Genomic DNA, 13,114 nt, shown 5'->3' with positions numbered 1-13,114 from the left:
AACGTCCATCACAATCAAAATCGGATCCTTGATCTGATTTTAACGAATATTCTTCACAATTCTTTTATTTCCTAGTGACTCTGTCTGGGGGTGGTGACAGCTACATCCTATAAAAGGTGACCCTACTATTAGCAAACACCAGGAGACATTTTCTTAGAGAAGTAACGCAATCCGTTCTGCTCTATGATGCCAAGGCCTACGCCCTTGACAAGGAAGTTCATCGTAATGGTCTTGCTGAAGCGCAGAGACGGGGAGCCTTGCGAGTGGCGCCTGCTTATCGCACTATCTCAGAATCGGCCGTGATGGTGGTCGCGGGAGTGATCCCCGTTGCCCTCTTCGCTAAGGAGCGTAAGGCTGTCTACATTGGCAAGGGCGGAGATTGAAGAGAGTAGGTTGCGTGTGAAGAACGTCAACGCACAAATGCCGAGTGCAACTCTCTTGGTAAAATGAGTCAAAATGTAGATGGGACTACGCGGCTAATCGACAATGCAGCCATAGAAATGTCCACTATCACTTGACCCAACTTCTAACTGGACATGGTGGATACCGCAGGTATTTTTGGACATGACGATTCTCCCTTCTGTCCTAAATATATAAACGAATACGCATGTATTGACCATTCAACATTCTCCGAAACATTTTGAACAACACTCAACATTCTCCGAAATATTTTGAAGCAATACGTTGAGTCAGGGAGTGTATTTGTAGTGCTCTCCACAAGGAAGGGCATGCTAGAGAAATTGACAGCCAAAGTCAAAGCGACATATGATATGATATGATAAAACGTCATGCGCTGCACCGAGAAAAAATTCGGAGGAATTTGGAATTTAAAGCGATTGCATATTGCCACTGTAATTTTTTTTCTTTTTTTTTGTTATCGATAACGTCCCCCGGACAAAGCAGCTTGAAGACCTTTGTCCGGAGGACATGAAGCGCTTCAGTAGGTCATCACATTACTCCTCGAACACATTGACGATGCCGATGTCATGTTCTTTGTCTCTCGTCGAGTCACGGACTTTGACCAAATGACTCTGGATTTGCAAAGAAAATCAAATCGGATTGAAAATAAACACCACTAAAACCAAGGTTCTTAGTCTGGTAGGTCACCCCACTATTCCTATCCGCACTAATGGGTAGAACATCGAAGGGGTCGATCAGTTTTATATTTCGGAATTGTCCTTTTTGCCGACCGTGGTAGCGAACTTGATATCACTCCACGCATTAACTATCCCTCGGACACCACCTTGTCATGGTAGGGGAGCATGTATTAGTTTACTACTATACTATGGGTGTCGAAACACGTATATAGAAACTAGGGATATGAACTCTCCAAGTGGTAAGAAGTCATAGACTTCGAATCCACCCGTGACCAAGAGCAATCATATCGCGGCTGAGGCGTGGATTTTAGAGGCCCCACCATATTCATGCCCCCCTATGGATAAATCGGTAGAACTCATGCTTGCCGACTCAATGCAAAGCTTGCATTTAGTGCCTACCCCAAAGCCAGCCAGAAAGGAAAGTACGAAAACTCTGAACTCGGGAGAAATCCGACTACGGCCGGCCCGTCCAAATCTACCCGCAAACGGAAGAGGAAGGCTCGGCAGAAGGGAATTTCAGCTAATACTAGGGGGAATGCAGGCCTGTCTGTCAGAACCGTCTGCTTCACTCTTACCGGGAGGAGCGGGAGAAAGGGAAGCTGGTGATCTGGACGCTACTGGTTTAAAGCCGGCCCGGACACCGTGAACCTGAGAAGACCCCAAACCGGCAGCAGAAAAAGACACCGCGAAGAAGAAGAACCACCTTGAGAATAAGAACATGGACGCAGCTCTACTGTAAGATGCAGTAATGTATAAACAAATCGGACGCAATGACGCGTAATCTTCGGCGGAAGGTGAGGATAAACTGATAATCCTGGTGAGACTCACACTGGTTACCGGGCCCTCGAAAGAAGGCAGCGGACATCATCCGCATGTTGGGTGAACAGAACCCAGGCATGGACTTCGGACACTGGAGAGTAAAGTTTCGTGAATGCCAGGAAGAGCAAATCTACAAACCTGGAGGGTTTCAACTTAGTATTCGAACTGGATCAAAAGGGTTCCTAGATAGATTGAAATTTAATCATCTCATATCATAATCATCTGTAGAGCATCATCTCCCTTCAGCTGCACGCGGAAAATAGTGCACACAGTGGCGGAAGCCTCGCACGAGGGTTCACACTAGTGAATGCGACCTGCTAGTAACTTCTCCTACACCATTTACGGAACAGGCGGAAAAAAGGAAAGCCAGAGGCGTGAAAGGAACTGATTTGATGCCAGCTCGAGTGATCAGGATTATGCAAACCAGACATCGCAAACCAGTGAAGGTGTTACGTGGAAAACAGACGGATGCTCTGCGCGATGAGATGAGACCTTTCATGTTTGAGGATAATGTGCTGCACCTTCAAGTGCGGTTATTTACAGAGAAATCAAACACGAGGAGATCGAATCTCTGGCGGTACGGTGTGAGGGAAACTCGTCACACGCGGACCATGGCATACGCTTCTAACAGTTTTCTATTATACATGAGACTAAGTTTATGTGGAGAAATTTAAAGATTCATCACATTAATCTGCAGCATGCCAAAGCCTCCTCCTATCTGCTAACAGCGAGTCGTGGGTTTCATCGTACGATACCCGATTAATGACGAGAGGAAAACAATATAGTTGGCTCCGCTTATTTGCCCCTTGCATCCTGCAGTGACGGAAGAGCTAAGGGATCTGGTAGCGTATGCAGAATCAAGTGATCTGGTTGCGATGGGAACGCACAACATATTTGTTGAGGCAATAGCAAATGCAATCCAAGAGAAGAAAAACTATTAGATTTCATCACTTTAGCTGGTCTCACGGCTGCAAACGTTGGGCGGGCCCTTACGTTCGTGGGACCGAGAGGAGGTGAAGTAATTGAGTAATTTAATCTGCACTTTAAAAGTGTTAGAATTGATTACACACTGTCAGGTCCTGGATGAAGTCTCACTGTCAGATCACCGATATCTAGAATTCAATCTGACTATTGCGGCAAACACTCTGCAATACAAAGACGGAAGGAGTCCTTTGGGGTTTGAAGACGGATTAGAAGCTCAGAATTGCATACTTTTAGAGTGCTATCAAGAGGTTTATCCTATTCCGATTCCTTGGCCGAACCGGGAATTGCGAAAACTCAGGAAACCAACCAGGCAACTTCTGAACCGTGCTTGTAAAAGCAATAAGAATGAAGACTTGTAAACCTCCAGAACTCACAGAGTGAATATAAAAGGCTTGTTAAGTGTTCGAAACGAGACTCCTTTAGAGACTGTGAGAAACTGGAAGATGAAAGAGAGACTTCAAGGCTGTGCAGAATCCTTAAAAAGGATGAGACGACCACAAGCTCCAGACTGGGCCAGTACAGACCCTCCTGGAAGTGCACCATCCGGGAGATCGGGTGTGGTGGTGGTAGGGGGAGAGTTGACAATTCCTGCAACCCCTTCAACACGCAAGTGTTGCAAGGTGAACTGGAACACTGCGAAAGCGGTTGTCACCTATGAAAAGGTGAGAGCTGCCATACTGTCCTTTGAACATGTCAAAGCACCTGGTACGGATGGCATCTATCCAGCAATGGTAAAGGAAGGTATGGAGCACTTAGACGATTGCTAAGAAATATTTTTCTAGCATGTCTCGCTTTGGCCTATGTGCCTATCTCAGACGGTTAAGGTAAGACTGTGAAAGAAGACTGTGAGAGATCCAAAGAACTTCAGACACATCAGCTTGAAAGGTTTGGTGAGACTGATTGCGCGTCACATTCGTGGAAACGTACTTAGGTCGAAAACCAACATGCTTACCAGCGTGGAGAATCCTATGAATCTGCTCTTCATTCCTTGATTTCAAAGACAGAGGATACAAAGAGGATGTGTCTCAAAGGGTGAGTACGCGTACGCGATTGACCTATTATAACTTTGGTAGTAATAGTGTAATTTCCACCAAACTTGGTAGGATCATGCTCTATATTATAGACTTTATTACTGCATTTCATTGTGCTAGGAGGGGCGAGGGGTTTGCAGTCAATTACTAAAAATTATAGTAATATACTACTATTAACTGGTGAACAGATATCGATATGGAGGGTATTTCGGAGCGTAGGTACTATATAGTGGCAGCCTCCAGATTTTTTTCAGATTTTCCATTGTGTAGTTTCCGAGAGTGGGCCCGTTAAAGAAATGATCACTTTCGACCCCTGGCACTCCCCACTTTTCCAATAAATGTCAAAACCAAGAGCGGTTTCGGAAAGCACTAACCGAGACCTTGATACCCCGCATGACTATATTTGATGAAAAAAAAATGTACACCCCCTTTTGCATATATGGGGATCCCCCGTAAATTCGACGTAAAATAATTTAACTCACTGTATGCGTGACGGTCAATCACTATAACCGTCTCCGAAAAAAATACGTATGACAGACAGACAAATAGTAAGCCTATTTAAATAAATTTTGTTTTACACAAAACCTTAGAAAGGAGAAAACTGAAAAGACTTTGCCTTCCAGAGATGAAGGGTACAACTCCTAAAATCTCCGAAGAAGTGAAATATCTTCTTTGGAATAAAAAGGTACAGGTAAGGTTGAAATGAGCTCTCAAAGCTTATGGGCTTGCCTCGACATAAAAATCAGGATTTTCCTTTGAGACAATATGCAACCGTTTTTCAAGCCAAGGTATATGCGCTTCTAAGGTCGACAAACTGGGTGATTGACGAGCGGTTGAAGGGCAGGCGCATCGCAATCTTCAGTAATAGGCAGGCTATGTTGAGGACGTTGAGTAATCCTTTGATCACCTCGAAAATCGTTCAGGAATACAGAAACCGTTTGAACTCTATCCCTAGATTCAATACGGTGGAACTACTCTGTGTGCCTGGTCACTGTGGCGTAGAGGGAAATGAAATCTCGGATGTTTTAGCAATCTCCCCCATGCCAGGACCGGAACGAGCAGCTGGAGTATCAATAGCATTGAATAATGCTGCTTTCAAAAACGGGCAACAAGCCACCCACAATGACAGATTTCAGAGCCTAAATGCTGCTAAACACACCAAATTTTTCCTGTCAGGACCGAACATGCCTACCGTAAAGTTTTTTCTATGTGAATGCCCCTAGTATGGATGCAACAGACATCAGATCTTTGGTGCCGATGTTCTCCAGTTGGAACGGGTAGCATCACATTCACCAAAGGAAATCCTGCGATACATAAACGAATCCTGGATATTCCGTTAGACGTGGGTGTCGAGTACAGTGGGCCGCCACAGCTTGAGTGCTCAGAATCTACACACACAGTTCATCGAGGTAGCACTGAGAAAGTGATTTCCTCTTTTAGTCAACATTTGTCTGCAATGTCGAAAGACGCAATTTCGTCGACAGGCTTCACCCGTGGATGTAATGTTCAGAATATAGAAGTGGCAGTGGATAAATGGAATATTCAAGAAGGCAACCACTCCATGGAATCCGAATTTATGGGTGACTGGCAACTATATTTTGTAGCGAGGGAAACAAGCTTTTCGGTTGATACCACGTAACAAGCATTAAACCTTTGTTTCCCTTCAGGATGACCATTATTTGGGACTACTTCAACATTTGGGAATCAGGGAAAAAGGTACCAATAGATATATGTCAGTTGAATGATGGTAGATTTTGACAGTTGAAGCGGATTGATTGGGATGCATTTTGGGAAATCCGAAGTGATAATTTTTCCTCCGTTAGCTTTGGTTTGGTTGACAAACGTCTCTCAAGTGCTGAACAAAGACTAATCATCAAGCAAGCATCTTCATCACTGTCCAAAGATTTTTTCGAATTTGACGATCTATTACGTAGATCCGGTCCTGGATTACGCCAGCGAGACGTGGATGATGAACCGAATCGCAGAGCAAAAAATCAATGCTTTCGAAGGAAGTCCGCATCAGAATATTGAGCCCAGTGAGGGTTACATGAAGTAGAACCCGGCGTTCATATTAAGATTCGAAAGCTCCAGTAGGCAGGCCATGTAGAGCGTATTGATGGCAGAAGAATGCCCAGGAGTCTACTGAAAGGCAATGTGGAATTTGAAAAACCACCTCAACAATTTCGAAATAGATCGGAGGTTTCCGAAATTAAAGGATGTGGTCGCTCCACCGTGCAGAATGGAGACGAACATTTCCAGAGGTCATGAACAGACGCCGAACTATAGCACTATAGAAGAAGACGAATCTAAACATCGGGACTTCGGTAATAAATATCGAAGCGGAGTTCGAGGCTTGATTTCATTTCATTTTGCTGCTTCCTCATCCTCTTGGGAGAGTTAGTGATTCGAGATATGAGAATATTGTGAGCACCTAACGAATGGTGGGAGCTTAAATCATAGCAGTGTTTTTTCTGGACAGTTGATTTCTTTCTATATTATTCTCGTTATGCCAAAGTCGATAAGGTCAGATATTCTTTACCCCTGCCATGTCCTCGGGATTATTCCAATGGGAGATCTTCCAGAGGTTGTTGACCAATTAAACGTTGAGCTCTATTATAAACTCCTACATTATACCCAACGAATTAATTAGACTCTGGATTATTCATTATCGTAGCCCATCTCCACTGCATAATCAAAATCGCAAACTGCATAAATTAACAAATTTAGAAAACTAACGAACAATCGGCTGTGATTGAAGCAAAGCGAAATTGCTTTCACTGTTGCCAATGCCACTTGAAATAAAATCTTTAATTGAGAATTTTCATTAAACATGTATGAAGTCATTGCAATGGATTAAGCCGCTTTATAACATTTCGATAAGCCAAACAGTGAGGGCATTGCATCTTGGGACCTAAGTCGTGTCGTATCTTACTCATCAAACGCAAATATCTCATATGTTGTTTCGGATTAGTCACAACCGCATTGTTAGTAAAATTTATTTGTCTAGACCCGAATTATTTATTTTTGCAAAAGAACGAAATCTTATAAATTTCTTGGGAGGAGCATCTCTTTTTGTAGACAAGTGGAATGCTGTTGCTGCCTTTCCTAGCCCGACAGCAATGGGTAGTGACGAATACAAATATTTGCATCAATTTTTTTATTATGCCATTGATATTCTCTTTTACGAAGAATAGTATCGGTGCGAATCTGCAAGGCTGAAAGAAAAAAAATCGGTTGCAAGGCTGACTGAGCTTCAATAGGAGATTTATCTTGTATAACCCAATGAATTATACGATTATATCCAAGAATTTCGCTATTCACAGAACTGGCCATTCAATTTCAAAATAAATGAATTATGTTTTATGTTAATTATTAGAATTCATATTTTGTGAGGTAATATCGTGGCAGCTGTTGATTTTGAATAATATAAACGATGAATACCCCATGCCAAATCCAACGTCACCGGCCAAAATTCTCATAAAACTTGTAAATCAAAAAAATTATCTTTTTTTATCTTTTTTAGATTGAACCATTAGAACTAGGGGGTGCCATTATTTATACTTACTATTTTTTTGTGTACGTGGTGCAGCGATGTCTAGCTTCACCAATCATTTCATCAGAAGGCTCTCAGATATAAAAAGATATAACCGGATACATCTGAATGTACGTCTAGGGAGAAACACCATAATGCAAATTTCAAAAACATGAGTGCAGAAACCCACTCAATTGAAAGAAAGGTACATTGACCAGTCCTCTAAACTAGAGGGAATGGGCGCAAGGGTCATCTGTTCAAGGAAAGCGTACTACGAACTAATGGCTAGGTAATATCGTATTTTGTCAATAGATGGCGACACTTGAACATATCTTGTGTTGTACTTATTGCATCGGGTCATACTATACGGCGATTTGAAGATGGCAATCTGTGTCTCTTCGACGTTGTATCGTTTGATCGTTCGTTTCAACCTCAAGTTATAGCGCGACAAAGATGGAGTCCACCGTCATATTTTACGTTTTTACTACCTGAGAGGTATAAATGCAACGAAGCCGGCCGAAAAAAATTGTGAAATTTATAGGCCCGATACTGTAACGATTCGCACAGGACAGCGTTGGTTTAATTCATTTCTTTCTGGTGTAGTGGATGCCGAAGATACACCCCGTACTGGTAGGCCAATCCTCGTACAAACCGATAAAATCGTCGAAATCATCCAAGTAGACCGGCATGTGAACATTCGTTCGATTGACAAGGAACTGGGTATAGACCATAAAACCGTTTGGAACCATTTGCAGAAGATTGGATTCCAAAAAAAGCTGGATGTTTGGCTGCCACACGAGTTGACGCAAAAAATCTCTTGGAAAGAATCAACGCCTGCGATGCACTGTTGAAACGAAACGAATTCGACCCATTTTTGAAGCGCGTAGGACAACCTCATGCGGAAAAGATCGTAGTCTAAGCGCGGTGAGCCGGCTCAAATCATCGCCAAGCCCAGACTGATGGCCAGGAAGGTTTTGCTGTGTATTTGGTGGGATTGGAAGGGAATCATCTACTATGAGCTGCTCCACTATGGCCAGTCCCTCAATTTGGTCCTCTACTGTGAGCAATTCGACCGTTTGAAGCCGGCGATTGACCAGAAGCGGCCAGAATCGGTCAATAGGAATGATGTTGTGTTCCACCAGGGCAACGCTCGGCCTCACACATCTTTGACCGGCCAGAAGCTACGGGAGCTCGGATAGGATGTCCTATCGCACCCATCGTATAGTCCGGACCTGGCACCAAGTGATTACCAGCTCTTCCGGTCAATGGAAAACGCTCTTGGTGCTACTAAGTTGGCCTCAAAAGAGGATTGCAAAAACTGGCTGTCTGAGTTTTTTGTAAATAGGGAGGAGGGGTTTTATAAGGAGGGGATAATGGAGTTGCCTTCTAAATGGCAACAAGTTTGCGACCAAAACAGCGCATATTTGACTTGAACCGGATAATTCTAAGTATGTTAGATAAAGCATTAAATTTCGATCACAAATACGACATTTCTTTTTCCCCAACCCAATATTTCAGGCGTAGATACATACGACATAGATAAGCACGGTTACTTCAGCCTTTAAAGGAATCAAAAGGACAGGATATTACGATCCTAATACACTCAGGTCGTACATTAAGGACAGGTGGATGAATTGACCGAGAAAGAAGCAGAAACGACGCTATATGGATTTGAACCCCTTTGCATGACCATGACGCCAGGGAATGAAGAGATACTACTGAGGAAACGATACTGGGCGAACTTACCAGTAGACTGACATTTGTAGAGAACGGAAGTTTCTACAAATTAATACTATTAATATCATCATCAACGGCGCAACAACCGGTATCCGCTCTAGGCCTGCCTTAATAAGGAACTCCAGACATCCCGGTTTTGGGTCGAGGTCCACCAATTCGATATCCCTAAAAGCTGTCTGGCGTCCTGACCTAAGCCATCGCTCCATCTTAGGCAGGGTCTACCTCGTCTTCTTTTTCTACCATAGATATTGCTCTTATAGACATTCCGGGCTGGATCATCCTCATCCATACGGATTAAGTGACCCGCCCACCGTAACGTATTGAGCCCGAATTTATCTACAACCGGACGGTCATGGTATCGCTCATAGATTTCGTCATTGTGTAGGCTACGGAATCGTCCATCCTCATGTAGGGGGCCAAAAATTCTTCGGAGGATTCTTCTCTCGAACGCTGCCAAGAGTTCGCAATTTTTCTTGCTAAGAACCCAAGTTTCCGAGGAATACATGAGGACTGGCAAGATCATAGTCTTGTACAGTATGAGCTTTGACCCTATGGTGAGACGTTTGGAGCGGAACAGTCTTTGTAAGCTGAAATAGGCTATGTTGGCTATTAATATAAAGAATTTAAAATTTAAATAAAATTCTATCAATAATATAAAAAGATATTTATATTTACTTAATTAATACAATATAATTTAAAACTTAATTTAAACTAGCTTACGTTGACGGGTGGCGAGCTAGACCGGCCCCCACTATAAGGCCTAGGGTCACTCGAAGCGGTCGTGGGGTTCGTAACGAGGAGGATCCAGACCTCAAAATCGTCAAAATAAGGATAGCCAACCTTCAAAGAAGAAATGACGAACTGGCGAAGACGCTCGAAGATCTTAAAAATCAAATGTCAATATTGATAAAGGACAAGTCGAGAAACCGGAAGCTGGACGCTTCAGGTGCGAAAGATTTTGTGTATTTCCTCTCTAAAGACTTTTTAAGTATGCATTTGTCCCATTAGTATGTTACACGTAATATATGCATATATTATGTCAGAGTATCCACTTTTGGGTGATAGTGAGATTCATAGTATTGAATATGTAAAGAAGCGACAAGTTTGGCCTATTATAACTTTGTCATTAATAGTGCGATTTTCACCAAACTCAGTGGGATCATGCTCTGTATTATAGCCTACATCACTGCAATTGTGGTGGTGCTAGGGTGAACTTAAGGGGGGTTTGCAGCCAATTACTAAAAATTATAATAATATTTATTATTAACTTTATTTGAACAGATATCGATATGGAAGGCATATAGTGGCAACCTCCTCATTTTTTTTCTGATTTTTCTGTTTGGTACTTTCTGAAAATGCGTCCGTTAAAGAAATGATAACTTTGAACTCCCTGCACTCCTCACCTCTCCAACAAATAACAAAACAACAAAGCCTTTCATTTGATACCCCACATGACTATATTTGGTGGAAAACAGATTTACACCCCCCTTTTGCATGTATGGGGACCTTCCCTTAAATTCAACGAAAAAGAATGCAACTCACTATATACGTTCACAGTTCCCACCTTTCCACCAAATTTGGTGTCAATCGCTACAACATTCTCCGAGAAAAATGCGTGTAACGGACTGACGGACAGACAGTCAGACAGACAAGCGGTAAACCGATTTGTTTTATATAAAACCTTAAAAATGGAAAGCTTACGGAACAGCTAATGGCTGGGCAGGCGAACCCGCCGTCTCCAAAAGTAGCCATGAAAAAAGTGAAGCTTTCTTCAAACACTTAGGCAGCCATGGAGGAGCCGGGCTGCCTTGAGGGCGAACAAGATTTCAGCAGCGAATCTGTCCGTATGAAGAACATAGAAAACCATCAAGTTGACGGTACGATAGACAGTGACAACGGTGACGATAGAAATGTCCCAGAAGAGGGTGCTAACCAAGCTGGTTTTAGTAGCGACAAGTGCGGCAATTCTAGCCCTGAAAAGGGAAAACTGCGAGAGTTTTCGCTTTATGTATAAAAAAAAATTAAAAAACGAAAACAAAAATTAAGAAAAAATGACGAAAATTTAAAAAAATGGTTCCACCGGGGCCCACAAGTCGCACCCAAAATGAAGAAACGGGGAAAGGGTGCCCCCATTAATGTATATGAATTAGGTGGTAGAGATTTAGTCATTCTGCTTAATAGGAGCACGGGCTCTCTAATTTCATTATAAAAAAGACGGGGTCGGAAGAGACTAAATCAAATGTTAAACAAGTCGGGAAATCGGAAATTTGCGCTTTAGGTATAAAAGGTTTTGTGTTTCCCTATATAAGAAACATAACGCAGTTCTCCTTTGGCTGATGGCATTGACTTGAGATATTTCAATCGCTCAGTTCTGTTAGCGGCAGTAATCTGCAAAGGACTGAGCGATTTAAATATTTCGCGTCAATACTATCAGTCAATGGAGAACTGCATAATGAAATTGCTTCACGCATTAATGCAACCTGGATGAAGTGGCGTTCCACAGCTGGTGTTCTTTGTGATCAACGTATCAGCAACGTATCAGCGAACGTCTCAAATCTAAAATTTACCACAATGTCGTCCTTCCTGTCACTCTCTATAGTTGAGTATTGGCCGACTATAAAAGCCAATGAACAGCGTCTTGCGGTAATGGAGACGAAGATGTTGCATTGGACTAGTGGCGTGACACGTTTTGATCACATCCGAAATCAAGATATCCTCGGATTGATATGGGATTGAACGGATCGTGGAAAAACTGCGAGAAAGGCGTCTTCGATGGTATGGTCACGTAATTCGCGCTAACGAGAATTCACTTGCTAAGTTTGGTCTGAGCATCGAAGTCGATGGTAAGCGACCGAAACAACGGTGGCTTTAAACGCTAGATGGGGATTGAAAAGCCGAGCCGACTCCGTTTGTTTACGGGGCAAAGGCTGAAGAAAAAGTGAAAGATGTGAGGAGCGATGAGTGCGTGACAGTTCCGTGTCAAAAGTGAAAAATTCTATTGACCTCTATTTTTAAGAAAGTGATTTAAATAAATCATTTGATGGAAAGCCCTGCATGATAATAGTCAACCTCATACGCTTCACACTCGGAGTTTAATATTATTATCAACTGTGAAGAACTTAACTAGCAACAGATACAAACAAGTCGGAAACCGGAAACTGGGCGCTTCAGCCATGAAAGGTTTTGTTTGTTTCTTCTGTGAGTATAGAACTATCCCATTTGTACGTAGTCCGTTAGGTATATCCATTAACATGTCTGACTACCCACTTTAGTGTGATTGATATTGATATTTAGTTGCAGTGAATTTACACGGTTGAGTCAATTTTCAGCTACTGTAACTTTGTTACTAATAATATGATTTTGATCAAACTTGGGGAAAATATGCTTCATAATATATTTTATACTACTACCAACTCTTATAACTCTGCGATAAACTTAAGAGGGGTTTTACTCAATTTCCTCTAAAATATCGTAATATACTATTATTAACTTAATTTGAACAGATATCGATATGGAGAGGATTTTGAGGCCTGGGCACCATATAGAGGCAGCTTCATGATTTTTTTCAGATTTTTCGGTTAAGTAGTTTCTGAGAATGGGTCCGTTGAAGAAATCATCACTTTCCACCCCTCCCATTCCCCGCCTTTCTAACAAATCTCAAAACTAAGATCGGCTTCAGAAAGTACCAATCGAGACCTTTCATTTGATAGCCTACATGACTATATTCGGTGAAAAAAATATTTACACCCCCTTTCACATATCCGGATACATATATGGGGATCCCCCCTAAATCTCAACGTAGAAGAATATCACTCACTGCATGTCTCCCAGATTCTCACCAAATTTCGTGTCAATCGGTATAGTCGTTTCTGAGAAAAGTGCGTGTGACAGACTGACGGACTGAACTCGGACTA

This window comes from Hermetia illucens, chromosome 6, assembly GCF_905115235.1.
Source record: "Hermetia illucens chromosome 6, iHerIll2.2.curated.20191125, whole genome shotgun sequence".
Lineage (NCBI taxonomy): Eukaryota > Metazoa > Arthropoda > Insecta > Diptera > Stratiomyidae > Hermetia > Hermetia illucens.
Note: the sequence above shows the minus strand (reverse complement) of the source record.